Source organism: Podarcis liolepis, assembly GCF_965112155.1.
Source record: "Podarcis liolepis genome assembly, chromosome: 1".
NCBI classification, from domain to species: Eukaryota; Metazoa; Chordata; class Lepidosauria; order Squamata; family Lacertidae; genus Podarcis; species Podarcis liolepis.
This window is the reverse complement of record NC_139554.1, coordinates 16,826,802-16,844,656: the sequence shown is the minus strand read 5'-3', so window position 1 is coordinate 16,844,656 and position 17,855 is coordinate 16,826,802.

Sequence of the window (17,855 nt, the reverse complement as noted above, 5' to 3'; positions counted from 1 at the left end):
GAGAGAGTGGTGAGGTCAGTGCAGTGCAAACACACTGGCAGGAACACTGGATTGGCTCCTCCAATGTGTTTGTTCTATCCTGGCCTCCACATTGCCTTACGCTTTCCCTTTGTGGTTAGCAACAGTAACCCATCTGCCAGGAAGCTAGCCTACGGTTCTGCCCCAGCCAGTGAGCTGCTTCTCTTTTTGTGTTACATATGGGAGAACTGAGGTTGCAATTGTAACTTATCCAAGGGTGGCGATGATTAAGATCCCGTCTCCCAAACCATGATGCTGTCAACTAGGCTAAATGGCTCTTCTTAATACTGAATGACGAGGGGTGGGTGGGTTGATTGGATGAATGAATGCTTGGAATAGTGAAATCGTTGCTTCAAATATCTGCCGAGCCATTCTACAGAAATAGCAGAAGGAGAGCCAATTAGAATGAAACCGGCTCTGCTTGCATATAGCCAAGATGGGAGGGTTCGCCAGGCTATCAAAGGCAGCATGGGAGTCCCCAACAGGAAAGAGTAATTCCACATGCCAATGGGAATGTCACATTGACGGGAAGAGACATTCAAAAGGCAAGCTGAACATCGCGGTGTTGCTTTTCCCCTGTAGCTTTTGGCTTGGCTCTCCTCCTTGAGTCACTTGCAGCCAGTTGGACTTCTGATTGTTCTCCTGAGTGGGGTAGAAATGTCAGAGCTCACTGTATGAGAGCATGTTGGAAATAAATAGCAACCATGGGGGAAATGGTAGGTAAATGTCATTTTTGATTACTTGATTGTCTTGAGAAAGAAAGAAAGAAATGCATGGAGGGAAAATAACACTTGACAAGCTTCTGAAAAGAAGTGATGTGGAATTTGCTTCAAGACTCCCTCTAGCACAAGCAGTCGTCCACAAAGCAGTGAAGCACGGGGCAAAGTGTTTTGAGCAAAGGACCGTGGCATTCAGGCTGTCCACCAATCCTAAGAACCCATAAATAAGACTGCCATATGCAGACATAGTGCTGTTCTACTAATCTGTGGTGTGACCACATTTGGAATATTGTGTAAAGTTCTGGTTGCCTCACCTCAGAAAGGATATTGCAGAGTTAGAAAAGGGCAGCCAAAATGATCAAGAGCAATTCTTCTGCAGCGTTTCAGACTTTGAAGTTTGTAAGGAAAGTAAGAGGTGGCACGGTCCATAAAATTATGCATGGCATAAAGGAAGAGGATACAGAAATGTTCTTCTCCCTCTTATAACACTAAATATTGTCGGCATACAATGAAGCTGAATGTTGGAAGATTCAGGATAGACAAAAGAAAGGACTTCTTAATGTAGCCCATCGTTAAACTGTGGAACCACAGAACTTGCAGCGATGACTACCAACTTGTTGTTGTTCTGACCCCATGGACTAGAGCACGCCAGGCACTCCTGTCTTCCACTGCCTCCCGCAGTTTGGTCAAACTCATGCTGGTAGCTTCGAGAACACTGTCCAACCATCTCGTCCTCTGTCGTCCCCTTCTCCTTGTGCCCTCCATCTTTCCCCAAATCAAGGTCTTTTCCAGGGAGTATTCTCTTCTCATGAGGTGGCCAAAGTATTGGAGCCTCAGCTTCAGGATCTGTCCTTCCAGTGAGCACTCAGGGCTGCTTTCCTTCAGAATGGATAGGTTTGATCTTCTTGCAGTACATGGAGCTCTCAAGAGTCTCCTCCAGCACCATAATTCAAAAGCATCAATTCTTTGGCGATCAGCCTTCTTTATGGACCAGCTCTCACTTCCATACATCACTACTGGAGAAACCATAGCTTTAACTACACGGACCTTTGTTGGCAAGGTGATGACTACCAACTTGGATGGCTCTAAAAGAGGATTAGGCAAATTCATGGAGCATTAAAGCTATCAGTGGCTACTAGCCATGATGGCTATACTCTGCCTCCACTGTCAGAGGCAGTAATGCTTCCGAGTACCAGGGCTGAAAACTGCAGGAGGGCAGATTGCTTTTCTACCCTGGTCTTGCTTGAGGGTTTCCACAGGCATCTGGCTGGCCACTTGAGGAACAGGATGCAGGACCAGTGGTGTAGCATGGGTTGCCAGAGCCTGGGGCTGTGTGGAAGGGTGGGTGGGAAGGGAACAGAGTATACATGCACATTCAACTGCCTAATGGTATCTGCATCACCCAGAAGATCATAGCGGCAGAGATAAGAAAAGAAGAGTTGTTCCATTGTCTGGAGAGGTCACTTCACAAGGAGAAGCTGTTTTCAATGGAGTCCAGTGATGGAAGTGCGCAGCTGTATTGAGGCAGCACTGGGTGTTGAAATTTTGCACCCCTAACCATTTTGTGCCTGGGGCAACCGCTCCTGTGCCCCCCCCCCGCTACGCCATTGTGCAGGATTAGATAGGCTTCACCCAGCAAGGCTCTTTTATATTCTTAAATGGACCACAAGTCGTTGTAGCTGTTTGAGAACTATTTATGAATTTTGAAAAACACTGAGATTTACATGATGCCTACCTTATTCTGTTTTCTGCTCCAGGCAAAGTCCTTGTTATTATTTTGTGAGCCTTTTATTGTATAATTTTAAACACACTGACAGTTTTATGCTGCTTTGTGATCTTCTGGCCTTTTAGTTTGCTATGTTTTGCTTATACTTACATTTTAATAGCTTTATTCTTTTTTTGTAAACCACCCTGGGAATATGGCATAAAAATACCTAGAATGGATAAATAAGAAAAAACAGTTTGGCAAAATATTTCATCTCACTGGGGCCAGTTAGTTCAATGTACCGGTTAAGTTACTGAACTGAAGCTTCCAAAACGCCTTTAGAGCAGGCCTAGGCAAACTCAGCCCTCCAGAGGTTTTGGGACTACAACTCCCATCATCCCTAGCTAACAGGACCAGTGGTCAGGGATGATGGGAGTTGTAGTCCCAAAACACCTGGAGGGCCGAGTTTGCCTATGCCTGCTTTAGAGGCAGCCCTACAAGAACCTTCTTCTAGTTGGGAGTTAGCATTGCTTAATCTTTGCCAAAGGTTCTGCGGCCACATGTTCACACCCCATGCAACAAATCATAGCAGTGGAAGGCAATCAAAGGTCTGACTTTTCCACACTGCCTTAATTATAGTAATATGAGCCCAAATTGCAGGTTCTGGGGAAACAGGAGGCCTGGCTTGCTTATTCACTCTGCAGCATGCAGATGCTGGGGTTGAATGCTGTCCTCAATTTCCTGTGACTACCCCAGTCATTGCCTCTGTAGTGTGTGCCATTTGCAGTATAGGAAGTATAGTATATGGATGGAAACAGAGAGAGAGAGAGAAAAAAATCAGGGTTAGGTTACATTATCTCCTTCCATGTTCAAGCACCTTTTCACAGGCATCGGTGCTGGCTTCAATTGCCCGGGAGCACTTGCCAGTTTCCATCAGTAAAATGGAAAGGAAAAGGTCAATTTGTGAAGACTCGACTCCTAATGAATGTTATAGGAAAGATGAGAATGAGCAATGCTAATTAGAGCGCCTGAGTGGAGATGTCAGGTGGAATGGTGGAATTGACATCACCTGAGTGGATATTTCAGGATGGGATGGTGCCATTGACATGAGCTCTACTCCTGCTTTACAAAACTGCTCTCCTCCTGCTTTGCGTGTGTGTGTAGGGGGGCATGGTACTGTCATTTTGTTGTGCCTGCCAGCAGCAGCATACATCATCATGGCCCAGTGGAAAGTGACAGAATGCAGGGTGGCATTTGGTACAGTGGTTGAAACCCTACCTGCCTGCACACTGTCTCGCCAGAGTGGTACATGTGCTAGTTATCTCCTGCTTGGACTATTGCAAGGTGCTCTACATGGGGCTACCTTTGGAGGTGACCCAGAAACTACAACTAATCCAGAATGTGGCAGCTAGACTGGTGTCTGGGAGTGGCCACTGGAACCAAATAACACTGGTCGGTCCTAAAGGATCTACACTGGCTCCCAGTACATTTCTGAGCACAAGTGTTGCTGCTGACCTTTAAAGCCCTAAACGGCCTCAGCCCTGTATACCTGAAGTAGTATCTCCACCCCATCATTCAGCCCAGACACTGATGTCCAGCTCTGAGGGCCTTCCGGCAGTTCCCTCAAGATACAGGGAACCAGGTAGAGGGCCTTCCTGGCAGTGGCGCCCTCCCTGCCGAACGCCTTCCCATCAGATGTCAAGGAGATAAATAACTACAGTGGTACCTCGGGTTAAGTACTTAATTCGTTCCAGAGGTCCGTTCTTAACCTGAAACTGTTCTTAACCTGAAGCACTGCTTTAGTTAATGGGGCATCCCGCTGCTGCCACGCGATTTCTGTTCTCATCCTGAAGCAAAGTTCATAACCCGAGGTACTATTTCTGGGTTAGCGGAGTCTGTAACCTGAAGCATATGTAACCTGAAGTGTATGTAACCCGAGGTACCACTGTATAAAACTTTTAGAAGACATCTGAAAGCAACCCCGTATAGGGAAGTTTTTAATCTTTGAAGTTTTATTATGTTTTTATATCTGTTGGAAGCCACCCAAAGTGGCTGGGGCAACCCAATTAGATGGGTGGGATACAATTATTATTATTATTATTATTATTATTATTATTATTATTATTATTAGCACGCAAGGCAGATGTTCTATTACTGAGCTGCAACCCTTCCGTTAACATTTGCCTATCAGGACTGAAATCTGCACAGGCCTAACTCTTTGAGCCATGTGTTCAAAGAATCTATATTTTTTTAAAAAAAACAACATGATTAACCCTGTGAATGAAGCTAATTTAATAATGAATAACACAGCTTCTTTTGTAGGAGGCACCCAGCACCGATTCCAAGCACAGAATGCTAAAAGGCTCACTAAACAATAAATAAACGAAATGATTAAATCCTGTCAGGAAACAGTGATGGAAGATGCTTTCATATGGTGGAACTGAATCTCAAGTGAGTGCCACATTTTGGGGACCAGTTGTTTCCTTGCCTGAAGCAAAAGAAAGTAACTAAGTTTTTGATGTGGATAAATTTTCACGGATCTTCAAAAACAGCCTTTTTTAAAAAAAAGGAGAAGAAGAAGATAGGTCTGAGTGAAAAACAAATTCTGGTTGCTTAACAAACATAGCACACCTTTCCCATACCTCTTTCACCCAGGGAATTTCAACGCATCATTGTTTGCTGATGCATAAACACTATTTGCCTCGCACCTTTTCTCACATCAAGGTATTCCCACTTCACACGACCAAATTCTCTGGATTGAAGGAATCTGTGTAGACTCTTAACACATCTCTGACTCTTTGCTACATCGTCATAACTGCCACTTGCAAGGATCCACATTTTGAGCATGCCACCACAGTGGTGTCTGGTGCCCATTGGAACTAGCAGGTACAGTGGTGCCCCGCAAGACGAATGCCTCGCAAGACGGAAAACTCGCTAGACGAAAGAGTTTTCCGTTTTGGAGGTGCTTCGCAAAACGAATCTCCTATGGGCTTGCTCCGCAAGATGACAATGTCTTGCGAGTTCCTGCTGGTTTTTTCCCCTCCCCCCTTTTTTCTAAGCCACTAAGCCGCTTATCAGCTGATCCGATCAGCAGATAAGCCGCTAAAAGCCGCTAAAAGCTGCTAAAAGCCGCTAATAGCGCTAATAGCGCTAATCCATTAATCCGTCAATGGGCTTGCTTCGCAAGACGAAAAAACCGCTAGACGAAGAGAATCACAGAACAGATTCTTTTCATCTTGCGAGGCTCCACTGTATGTCTGAATTTCCCAGACATACTCAGAATACTGCACTTGGAAGCAGAGCCGTAGCTAGGTGATCTTGCTCCCCTGGCAGAACCGTCAAGATTGCACTCCCTAGCCATGGACAAGAAGAAGAAGAGTTGGATTTGATATCCTGCTGTATCACCACCCTAAGGAGTCTCAAAGCGGCTAACATTCTCCTTTCCCTTCCTCTCCCACAACAAACACTCTGTGAGGCGAGTGAGGCTGAGAGACTTCAAAGAAGTGTGACTGGCCCAAGGTCACCCAGCAGCTGCATGTGGAGGAGTGGGGAAGCGAACCCAGTTCACCAGATTACGAGACTACCGCTCTTAACCGCTACACCACACTGGCTCTCTCAAATTAGCTCTTCTTTCCACCTCTCCTCCAACCAACCACCCTTCCACCCATTCAATTCACCCTCTATTTAAAACCATTTCTTATGAGGCAATAATCAATATTTACGGACATAATTTTAGTTGTTTTTGTGCCCCCCCATTGCCTGCGCCCCATGCACGGTCCCACCTCACCACCCACTGGCTACGGCCCTCCTTTGGAAGCAGTACTCGGGAGAAAATTGGGAAATGTCTGGGAAATATCTGGATGCATGCAACTCATGTTGGCAGTGTCGATTTTGTTATTTTGGAAAAAAAGCTTTTCAAAATATAGCAACCCTATGAATCACAGAAGTGAGGAGTTGGAAAGGACCCTCTGCAATGCAGGAATCACAGCTAAATCCTCATGCTCTTTCCTGATGGAATCTCCAAAGGCAACGCTGAAGCCAAGGAAGAGAAAGGTGACAACAATAATTCTTTTACTGGCACCCCGCCCATCTGACAGAATAAAACATCACACATTCAAAAGCTTCCCTATACAGGGCAGCAGCCGCAGCACCCCTCGGGCTTGTTATGTGTAAGAAGGCAGATATGTGGGGAGAAAATGTGGGGGCAAACTGAGGTTGGTGTGGTATTTTCTCATTCACCCAAATAGAACAGCCTTTGCTGCTACCATGTGCTATCGAAAGGGAGTTTATTGTCAGACTTGCAAGGTTGCTTTGCCACTATTCCAGACTGTACACCAGTTCCAATCAGTTCACTGACTTGCAGTCAGCTAAGTCCTCCTCAGAATAGAGCCACTGAAATTAATGAATCTTAAGTTATTTGTGTCCATTAAGTTCAGTTGGTCTACTCCGAGAAGGGCTAGCACTGAATGCTACACCCTTGACAGGATACAACTAATGAATCCTATCAGTGAAAGTGCAGCGCAAGGACTCCCATTTGCATAATGAAGCTCCCCCCTGTGGGATGTGAAACACAAGAGCAGTCAAGTACAACATTCGAGCGGTTGCCGAACAACTCCAGGCACGCCTGGAAGAAGCGGACCATTTGGACCCCTTCCAGTCGGGATTCAGGCCTCATCATGGGACTGAAACTGCCTTGGTCGCACTGGTTGATGATCTCCGGCGGGCTAGGGACAAAGGTGAGAGCTGTTTCCTAGTTCTGCTGGATCTCTCAGCGGCGTTTGATACCATCGACCATAGCATCCTTCTGGACCGTCTTGAGGGGCTGGGAGCTGGGGGCACTGTTATACAGTGGTTCCGCTCCTTCCTCCTGGGCCGTGTTCAGAAAGTGGTGGTGGGGGATGAGTGTTCAGACCCTTGGGCCCTCACTTGTGGGGTGCCTCAGGGTTCTGTCCTCTCCCCCATGCTTTTTAACATCTATATGAAGCCGCTGGGAGAGATCATCAGGAGGTTTGGGCTGGGTGTTCATCAGTATGCGGATGACACCCAGCTCTACCTCTCTTTTAAATCAGAACCAGTGAAGGCGGTGAAGGTCCTGTGTGAGTGTCTGGAGGCGGTTGGAGGATGGATGGCGGCTAACAGATTGAGGTTGAATCCTGACAAGACAGAAGTACTGTTTTTGGGGGACAGGAGGCGGGCAGGGGTGGAGGATTCCCTGGTCCTGAATGGGGTAACTGTGCCCCTGAAGGACCAGGTGCGCAGCCTGGGAGTCATTTTGGACTCACAGCTGTCCATGGAGGCACAGGTCAAATCTGTGTCCAGGGCAGCTGTTTACCAGCTCCATCTGGTACGTAGGCTGAGACCCTATCTGCCTGCGGACTGTCTCACCAGAGTGGTGCATGCTCTGGTTATCTCCCGCTTGGACTACTGCAATGCACTCTACGTGGGGCTACCTTTGAAGGTGACTCGGAAACTACAACTAATCCAGAATGCGGCAGCTAGACTGGTGACTGGGAGCGGCCGCCGAGACCATATAACACCGGTCTTGAAAGACCTGCATTGGCTCCCAGTACGTTTCCGAGCACAATTCAAAGTGTTGGTGCTGACCTTTAAAGCCCTAAACGGCCTCGGTCCAGTATACCTGAAGGAGCGTCTCCACCCCCATCAGTCTGCCCGGACGCAGAGGTCCAGCGCCGAGGGCCTTCTGGCGGTTCCCTCATTGCGAGAAGCAAATCTACAGGGAACCAGGCAGAGGGCCTTCTCGGTAGTGGCGCCCGCCCTGTGGAACGCCCTTCCAGCAGATGTCAAAGCGATAAACAACTACCTGACATTCAGGAGACATCTTAAGGCAGCCCTGTTCAGGGAAGTTTTTAACATGTGATATTTTACTGTATTTTTGGTTTTTATGGAAGCCGCCCAGAGTGGCTGGGGAGGCCCAGCCAGATGGGCGGGGTATAAATAATAAATTATTATTATTATTATTATTATTCCTAGAGTGAACATGTTTACACATGGGGAGGAATGTTTGTCCAGCCAGCAGGTAAACATCCTGTTTCCTTCTGGGCTGGGACAGACTTCTTCTGCATGTGACTAGAGGTGGGTGTGGCCTCACCTGTGCAGGTAATGACAAAAGCACAGGGCAGGGCAGCCATCTCTCTCTCTCTGACTACATGCATCGAAGAAGCCAAGAGAGGACAAAGGGACTGTCTCCTAATGAGATAGTTTCCAGGTGTATGTTACTTTTCTAAGCTAAGTCTGCCTTCTAGGATCCAATTGTGAGCAGAATGTGAGTAAACTCTTTTTATACTTTTATAGAAGACTGTGTCGTGCCTTATCTTTTATGAGGGAATAAAGGGGAAAATACCAGAACAGTTATTACAGAGGCTTTAGCGAGTCTGAGTAAACGCATCTCCTTTGAGTTTAAATGGGGAATGTTACTAAATTGTGAACTTGCTTACACAAGCTATAATCAAACAATATATCCTCTCCTGCATCCCTGAACATTCCCACCCCCACCCACCCCACTGCTCAAGGTACACCAATGGTCTAACTTGGTATAAGCCAGCTTCCTAATTTGGTAACAGAATCAAGAGATGGGTGGATTGTTATTTATGGCAAACCACCCAGAAAACTTTAAGTCATGGTGCACCATACAAAACGTCATGATTTGCTCTACAGGTCCGCTCCCCTTCCCTGGGGGGGGGTGTGATGTTGCAGACTAGCATCTGGGAATGCCAGTGACCCGGATTGGGGGTAGAGGGATGCCACCCACGTCATGGGGATTCCCAGCTGCGTCACGCCCCCGTGTATGTATGTCACAGGGCTCCTCCTACTGGTGGTTTACCGTTAGAGTGACTCCCTGCAGATGGGCAGGGGTTGGGATATAGTCTGGTTTCACCCAATGCTTAAGCCAAACCGCTCACTTCTGTAGCCAATAAAGTTGTGGCCTATTTTAGCCCTGTAACCTAAATTATCCGTGTCTGTGTGTGTTTATTATATAAGGGAACTACAGGGCCTGGAGCCTTGTCTCGCAATATCACTAGGTCTGAATGAATTTCTATTTTCAAGATATAGATGGTGCTGAGATGCCTTCATGATTTCAAATATGGCTGATTAGTCCCGGCCCGATCGCCACACTTTTCTTCACTCCAGTAAGGTTGTTGGTTGGAGCCCTTGAAATATCTATTTCATGGGCTTTTTACTCGCTTGATTATCCCGTATGTGTTCTTAAATGTCCGCAGCTACACTTTAATCAATTAACCAAACCAGGGAATCCATGAAAGCTTGCAGCCAGGGGTAGATCTACTATAAATGAATGAAGCTTCTGCTTATGGCCTCTAATTCCAGAGGGGGTCCAGAAGCAAATTTAGTCCACATTGCTTTAAAAAAATGGATCTAGGAGACCCCATTTGAGTCACGTTGGTTAATTTTTTATTGTATTGTCAGGTTTGGGGGATTCTATCCTCCATCAAGGATCAAAGAAGAAGCAAGAAAGTTCATATTTATGGTTTTATTCAGCTCTCGTGGTGCAAGACAAATAATCCAGTCCTTCACTCCATAGTGGCGTTGCTCACTGTGAGCTCCCCCTACTTATTTCCCCAGCAACAGCCTGTGGCCCTACAGGTGGCCTCAGGAGTCAAAGGTCTTTGAGCCCTTTGCTCTCGAATTCTAAGTGAGCGGCGAGTACACGGGGATGGCGGGGCTTCTATGCTTTCCAAGGATGTTTCTACTGGCAATTCTCTCCCTCTCCCTCCTTCTCCTAACACCTCCTCATAACTTGGCAGCTCTGAGTTCTGCTGCAATTCAAGCCTGTTTCCCTCTTCTCTTGAAACTACTGGAGGAGGGGGGGCGATCCTCCCCACTCCCCCTCCTCTGAGGGAAGCAAAAGGCGGGGGGGGGGATTCCCAGCCTTCCCCTTCAGTCCCTGACATGCATCTATTTCAGGCTTCCTCAAACTCGGCCCTCCAGGTGTTTTTGGCCTACACAACTCCCATGATATCTAGCTATCAGGACCAGTTGTCAGGGATGATGGAAATTGTAGTCTCAAAACATCTGGAGGGCCGAGTTCGAGGAAGCCTGATCTATTTCAACAATCCCAAAGTTTGAGAGTCAGTAGCATAGATGTTGTAAAGGTGTGGTCATCGGTTGTGCATCAACCCCATTTAAGAAGATAACAGATAACAACCCAGATCTCATTGCTGGTTGCAAAACAGACCCGCCCAACCCCAACAGTTCAAGCTTCAGGTGGCTTAAAATGTAGGTCTGCCACTGCTTGCTTCCCCCCCCCAAAATACTGATCAGTTGGAAGTCAGAGGTGCATTATATTTCTACGTTTGTTATATTTTATGTGTATTTGTGTCAGTAGCTCAAATGCAACTCTCACCTGTAGTTTTAGTATCTGACTGGAATATATGCTGAGAATATACACATGCATGTCTAAGTAGCAAATCACATGGCTGAAGCACAAAGCACACCCCCATAGATGAAGAAGCACCATCGCATATAGAGGCTGTTGTGCTGTTCTTATCACACTGCCTCCTTGCTTAAATGTCATATTTCAAGACTTACGTACCTGAAAAGAACTGGGAAAAGAGTTACTGTCCCTAAACGAGGTGTCCCCTTCTCATTCCATCATCATGCCCCCATAACAGCTGTTTGAATATTCCACAGAACAACAACAACAAAAATCTTTGGCAACCTTGCAAATCAAGTTGTGCTTATGTAGTTGCACGGTCATTTTATACAGTAAACCGCCCCGTGATCCTCCAATGAAGGATGGTATATAAATTTAATAAGTAAATAAAATAAATGTCATCTATGCATCAGTCACAACAAACGTTGGGGGAGCTGTCAGCGACGAGAGACTAATGCCTTGCGTAATTTAAGCAAACAATCCGCTATGGAAATGTTCCTCAAATGTTTAATCCAAATAGCTGAACTTTGTTTTTATCGTGCAATTGCCAGCTCTCTAATTAATAAATTGGAGAGGGATGTCTGCCTGTGATTTCCCCCCACAATTCACCTCCCCCATCAAAAAATGACAGGGCTGGTTTCACTCTTGACAGCCCATAGTGCGTTCGCAATACACATCCCTTTTAAGATGAGATCGGATGGGTTTGCTTCATAACATGCATTATGCAAATGAACGAAGGACAACTCAATTTTCTCCCCCCACTCCACCCCACCCCACCCCGCACACACAAACCTTACCCTGACACTCAGTTATAAATCATTACACCATTTAGTTTCCTCTCGCCATGGCTGTAGCAAGCCATGCCCTCCTAATTTGCCGTCTTTTGTACCATAATGCATTAAAAAGCTTCCTTTATTTCAGAGGCAGCAACCTCCGCCGAATGCAGCGATCGAGCATGTTAAATCACATTAAGGCAAGGCAATTCAGATGTCGTATTGCAGCGCCACAGTTCCCACACTGAAGACTTCCCCCCTCCTCCTACCTGTAAGATTTCTAAACCCAAAGGCATGCTGTGCATTAAATGGGGTGGGGAGGGGGATGAACGATACTCACTTGAGAAGGTTTGCTTAGGCTATGCTCTTCTTTCCCACTGCCTGCAACAACAGTGCTGGAAAAACAAGTAGCTTATTAGATCCATGCAGCTTTAGCATATATATTTAGTATATATTCTATCACATTGGGTAGTTTGATGCTCTAGTGGAGAATCTTCTTCTCCTGTCTATGGCAACCTGCATAGCAAAACTCAACAAATGGTTATTAAAGGTTGCCTCGCTTAAAATAAATAAATAAATCTGGCAGTGCTTCCCAGTGATGTAGCAAACTTTAACAGCATCAAGGAATCAATGAGACCCATTTCATTTATGTCCAACTGGTTTTGCTTCTTCCATCAGACACACGAGGAGGATGTGAATGGAGGGGTTAGGTTAAGTAGGGATCTGTGCAGTCTGCCAAAATCCGGCGTTCGTTCCTCACGGGGTCTTTCTAATGGCTACTGAGGAGAGCCTAGAATCTGGAAGGAGGCAAGTTTCTTATTGCTACTGATTTGGACTTGTACTCCCCAGTTCAGGTTTTCATACCCTCCAGCATTCCTCAGATGAAAATAGAGACATTTCTCATTCCCTCACCAACTGACCGTCCTCACCCCCCCCCGTTTTTTGTCTCCCACCCACAGAACATTTCCTGTCACAAGAAGTGGGGGTACTATCAGCACTAGGTAAAGGTAAAGGACCCTGAACAGTTAAGTCCAGTCAAAGGCGACTATGGGGTTGTGGGGTCATCTCGCTTTCAGGCCAAGGGAGCCGGCGTTTGTCTACAGACAGTTTTCCGGGTCATGTGGCTAGCATGACTAAACTGCTTCTGGTGCAACGGGCACTGTGATGGAAACCAAAATGCACAGAAATGCCGTTTACCTTCCTGCCACAGCGGTACCTATTTATCTACTTGCACTGGTGTGCTTTCGAACTGCTAGGTTGGCAGGAGTTGGGACAAAGCAACGGGAGCTCACTCCATTGCAGGGATTCGAACCGCCAACCTTCTGATCAGCAAGCCCAAGAGGCTCAGTGGTTTAGACCATAGCTGGGAGGAGGGTGGCAGTGGCAGCCATGGAGAGGCCATGGAGAGGCAACGGGGTGCTCCCTTGCAGCCTCCACAACCACCTCTCAAGACAAGCAGTCCTCATCTAGTACATTTCCAAGCACAATTCAAAGTGTTGGTGCTGACCTTTAAAGCCCTAAACAGCCTCGGTCCTGTATACCGGAAGGAGCGTCTCCGCCCCCATAGTTCAGCCTGGACACTGAGATCCAGTGCTGTGGGCCTTCTGGTGGTTCCCTCATTGCGAGAAGTGAGGTTACAGGGAACCAGACAGAGGGCCTTCTCGGTAGTGGCGCCCACCCTGTGGAACACCCTCCCTTCAGATGTGAAGGAAATAAGCAGCTATCCTATCTTTAAAAGACATCTGAAGGCAGCCCTGTTTAGGGAAGTTTTTAATATTTAATGCTGTATTGTTTTTAACACTCGATTGGGAGCTGCCCAGAGTGGCTGGGGAACCTCAGCCAGATGGGCGGGGTATAAATAGAGGACATCAGGTAAGAGATGTCTGCCCTAATTTATTATAGATATAGAGCACCTCCAGAAAACCAGAGGAGCAACAGTATAACAACTATTACCCTCATACTTTGCTTGTGGACTTTCCAGAGGTATTTGGCTGGCCACTACAGGAAGGAGGATGCTGAAACTTTGGCCTGATATGACGGCACTCTTCTTACATTCGTGAAAAAGAAGAAAAGGAGGCAGACAGGAAAAACGACTGAGGCTCTTGCACACCTGAAATAAAGAGAGATTGAAAGCTGAAGCAGGCAGGGCCTTCAGGGATGAGGGGAGGGGGTTTACAACATGCCATGATAAATGGTGCTATTAAGTTCCTTCGACAAAGGTGTTCATAATAAAAACATCTGGACAAAATCTCTCCAAATGAGAGGCATATTATTATGGCAGCTTGTGAGCTCCTTCTCAGATATAATCAATTCCATTCCTTCCTTCCATTTATCATTCCATGCACATAGCCGCCTATCACCACATCAGTCACACTCAGATCCCAGCTGCCTGGCTACTGCACACCTACACACAAACCTTCCTACACTTCCCATTCATTTCACATTATATTGGGCTCTGAATGGCTCGTTGAAAACCACATGGTGCACAAGAGGCTGGTGACATTTTATTATTGGGATTTCTTTTTTTACTGCCCTATTCTCTATGCTCCCACCTATGCACACTGGGGGAATTATAATATAAATAAAAAACTTTTTTTTAAAAAAAATAAACTGTGTTCCATTTCTGAACTAAGGCTGCAATCCTAAACTAATTTTCTTTTTTTCTTTTTGGATAATTTTATTGTTTATTTAACATAATTGTTACAAAATATAAGCAAAATGTTACAAATTCATACATACATACATATTTCAAATAAGCACATATATATGAAAAAAGGAACAAAAGAAGAAAAAATAAAGAGGAAAAAAGAAGAAATGTGGGAAGAATTTCTTCCAAGTTTATTCTACAGATATCTCAATATGAAAATAATAAGATTTCATTGATTGACTTCCATCGCTTACACTGCACTTCCTATACACATTTTAAGCAAGATTGTATCTGTTATTCCGTATTTTCCCCATACAATCTCACACAAATATTCTAATCAATAAGTTTTCTAAATCTCTCATAAATCTATTCTAAACACAACCAATACCTTACATTTAATCCATGTCTACATAGATAATCTTTTAAGCATTTCCATTGTTAAACTAATTTTCTTGGTGTGTGGATCAGCTCTGCATAGGGGGCCAACTATTATCCATTTCCCGGAGTTTCCCCTTTCTATGCACCCACTAATTTTAGATTAGGAGGTAGGAACCATCAGGTGGGCTGCTTTCTTGAACTGATCACAACTTTCTGTCCATTTTGTCTTGGGATAACCAAAGGTGCTTCCAAACTGTTGCTATTTTGCAGGTAGGATTCAGTCGCAAATTCTGGTTATCATATGTTGTTGTTTCGAGAGATGATGGAGTGCGCCTCCAGGGGGGTGAAATCAAACCTCTGTATTAGCAGCACCGAAGTGACCTGGGCACAAGCCTGGGTAGTCCTGGGCTTCCCAGATGACAAGACCCTCCCCTCTATCAGGAGTTCGGCCTACACTTGAGTAGGACCCTGGCAGAGACACATGCCCAACTGGCATGTTCCCTCCCTCCAGGTTGAATGTCCGGGAGCTTCATAAGCTTTCTTCAGCCCGAACATCACAGCGACCGATGCCAACTGACACCAGCACACTTAGGGATCCGCAGAGTTTGCGCAGTTGCGTAACAGACCTCAGCAACTCAGCATTTTGGCTAATCTACTTTCTTTACATATAAACACACACGGAGCACTGCAACATGGCTCCCTCTCTCTCTAGCATCAGACAGCAAAGAGAGAAAGAACAAAGAACAATAGTCCCACTTCACGGAACACAGTAACACAAACATCCTGTCTCTGTCACTTCCCACTCTGTGGAGTCAGAACACACACCGTCATGTGATAGACGAAAATCCCATGACAGCAATCATGGAGCAGGAATTCTAACACTCTCAGCCTCACTGATATGGTCCAAAGGAAAGCAGAGCAGTGTGTTTGGCACCAGCTTGGCTGCAGGAGTTGCTGGAAGGAGGCATACAAGGCACCATCCAACTGTCTTAGGGACTCCACTTTGGATTTCTGTAGGCTTTACTCCTTAGGCTTTTCTTCTCCCAAAGGTATCCCACAAGGCAGCAGAAGTTTAGGATCAGAGTTTTCGTTCTTCTAAATGGTTTCCCTGCCCAGGTTGATGAGCCCCATCTGCCCCTCCCCTCTGCAACTCATGCAGAAACTGTCTTCTTGGCCTCATCCGCTCAATCTGCCAGATCCTGTCATTGCATGCAAGGGAAGTTCCCAACTCGCCAATGGTTTGAGACCCATTGGCTAGCTTTGACTGGTCGGCATTCTCATATAAACACCCCCCAAATCAGATGAATGCTCAATAAACCTGTTGACTGGAAGTAGGAATAGGCAAATCTGTCAATTTTGGCTTTTCTCTGTTCCTTATTTTTCCAATCTCACGTTTAGCACCCCACATTTCCAAATCAGTCTGCAAATTTTATTTTTTAAAAGAAAATTTCATTAGCATTTTAGTACAAATTTCTCCAAATGTACACATTACTGTATGCCATTTCCCAAGCAAACACCATTTTGCAAAGCTATTTCTTCTAATGCAATGCGTTTTTGTAAGTTATTTTCCTTAATGTATGCATTTCTGAGCATATTATTTGGTTGGAGAAATGCACTGCAAAATTCAGAGAAGTGCGAGTTATGAAGAATTGCTGTGCTTTAGTTCACATATTGTTTGTGAAGCTGTGAGTTAGGTGGGTTTGCCTTTAAACATGAACTGAATTGAATTTCTTCCCCATCCCAATCTGGACGTGGCCCTCAGATTCCCAGAGCTGTGACATCTCTCTAGTGTGAATGCAGAGCGAAGCACCAGTTCTTGTGTGTAAATTGGCACCTTATATAACCAGAACAGTGTGCTACCTTGCCTGCTGCTCCTTTGCTTTCTCTTGCAAGAGCCTCCTTTGTGACAGAGAAAATGTGCTTTTCTGACAGAATCCATAGCTGCCCTTCTGCACTATGATTAGAAAGCAGATCAGCTCTTCAAAGTCGTAGCTAGATCCCAAATGAATGCCTGGCTGCTGTTCTAACAAGAGAACTTGCTGCCATCACATAACTCATTGGCACAGGACTCTGTCCCTATTTGATATTTAAGCCAAAGGGAACCTTAGCAAGCTACCTGAAGGTTTCTCAGGTTATAGATTATGGTCACCCCACACACAGACACACATATCCCTGAGTGATGGGACACACAGGACAGTGTTTCCATTTGGAGTAGAAAGTGCCAAAGGCTGGTGGTATCTTTTTAACAATCTGTTTCTTTCCCAACTTACAGCCTAAGCAGATATTATGGGGGTGGAGAAGCAAGCACACAGGCAAGCGTTGCTAGATTCACGACAACGTCACTCCCAAAGCAATAGTGTGCAGCACTCTTGGAAACTGGAGCCCAGTTTGTTTTGCTCCAGGAATAATTATTTATTACATCCCGTGTTTTCTCTGAGGAGCCTTCAGGTTTCTTCCTCCCTCTTTATCCTCACAGCAACCCTGTGAGGTAAGTTGGGCTGAGACACTGTGGCTGGACCAAAGTCACTGGCGGAGTAAGGATCTGAACCCTCATTTTAGTCCAATGGTCTCTATATCCAGACTAAGGGTCAAACGAAGCATTGCATCAGCATAGGCTGGCCCATTAGGGTGAATGAGCCACTGCCCTACCAATCTCAGCTGGCTCCCACCTGCCTGTCTCCTTGCTATCAACCAATCAGGTGCTGACTCTGCTTCTCATGTACTGTTGGTCTCCCTGCCTCCTACCCTTCCAGTCTCAATGGACACCAACCACCACCAATGGACACCAATCACCATTTTTTTTACCTCCAGAGGCAGGTTCATTTCAACAAATGGGACACTGACCCATCAGCCTCAGTCCACCCCTATTTGCCTTCCTTCTGGCTTCTCGTCCTTAGTCTTAGTGTTGCCCCTTGTTGCATTGAGAAGGGAGGAGGATGGGGACAAAAATAAAATTAGTTGACTCTGCCTATCATCAGCTCTGCTTCCACCATTCTGGTCTCCCAATGGGCACTGCCACCACTGACCACAATGGTCCTACATGTAGGAATCTGCAGAGACTGAATTCCCACTTCCTGGGGGAGGAGGAGCCTATCTGGGAGTGGGTGGGGCCATGTCTGCATTGCCTCCTAATACACCAGAGGGGAAGTTTCCAGGTTGTGGCTGGCAGCCCTGAGTTTTTGCCCCCTAAAAAAATATTGGTACT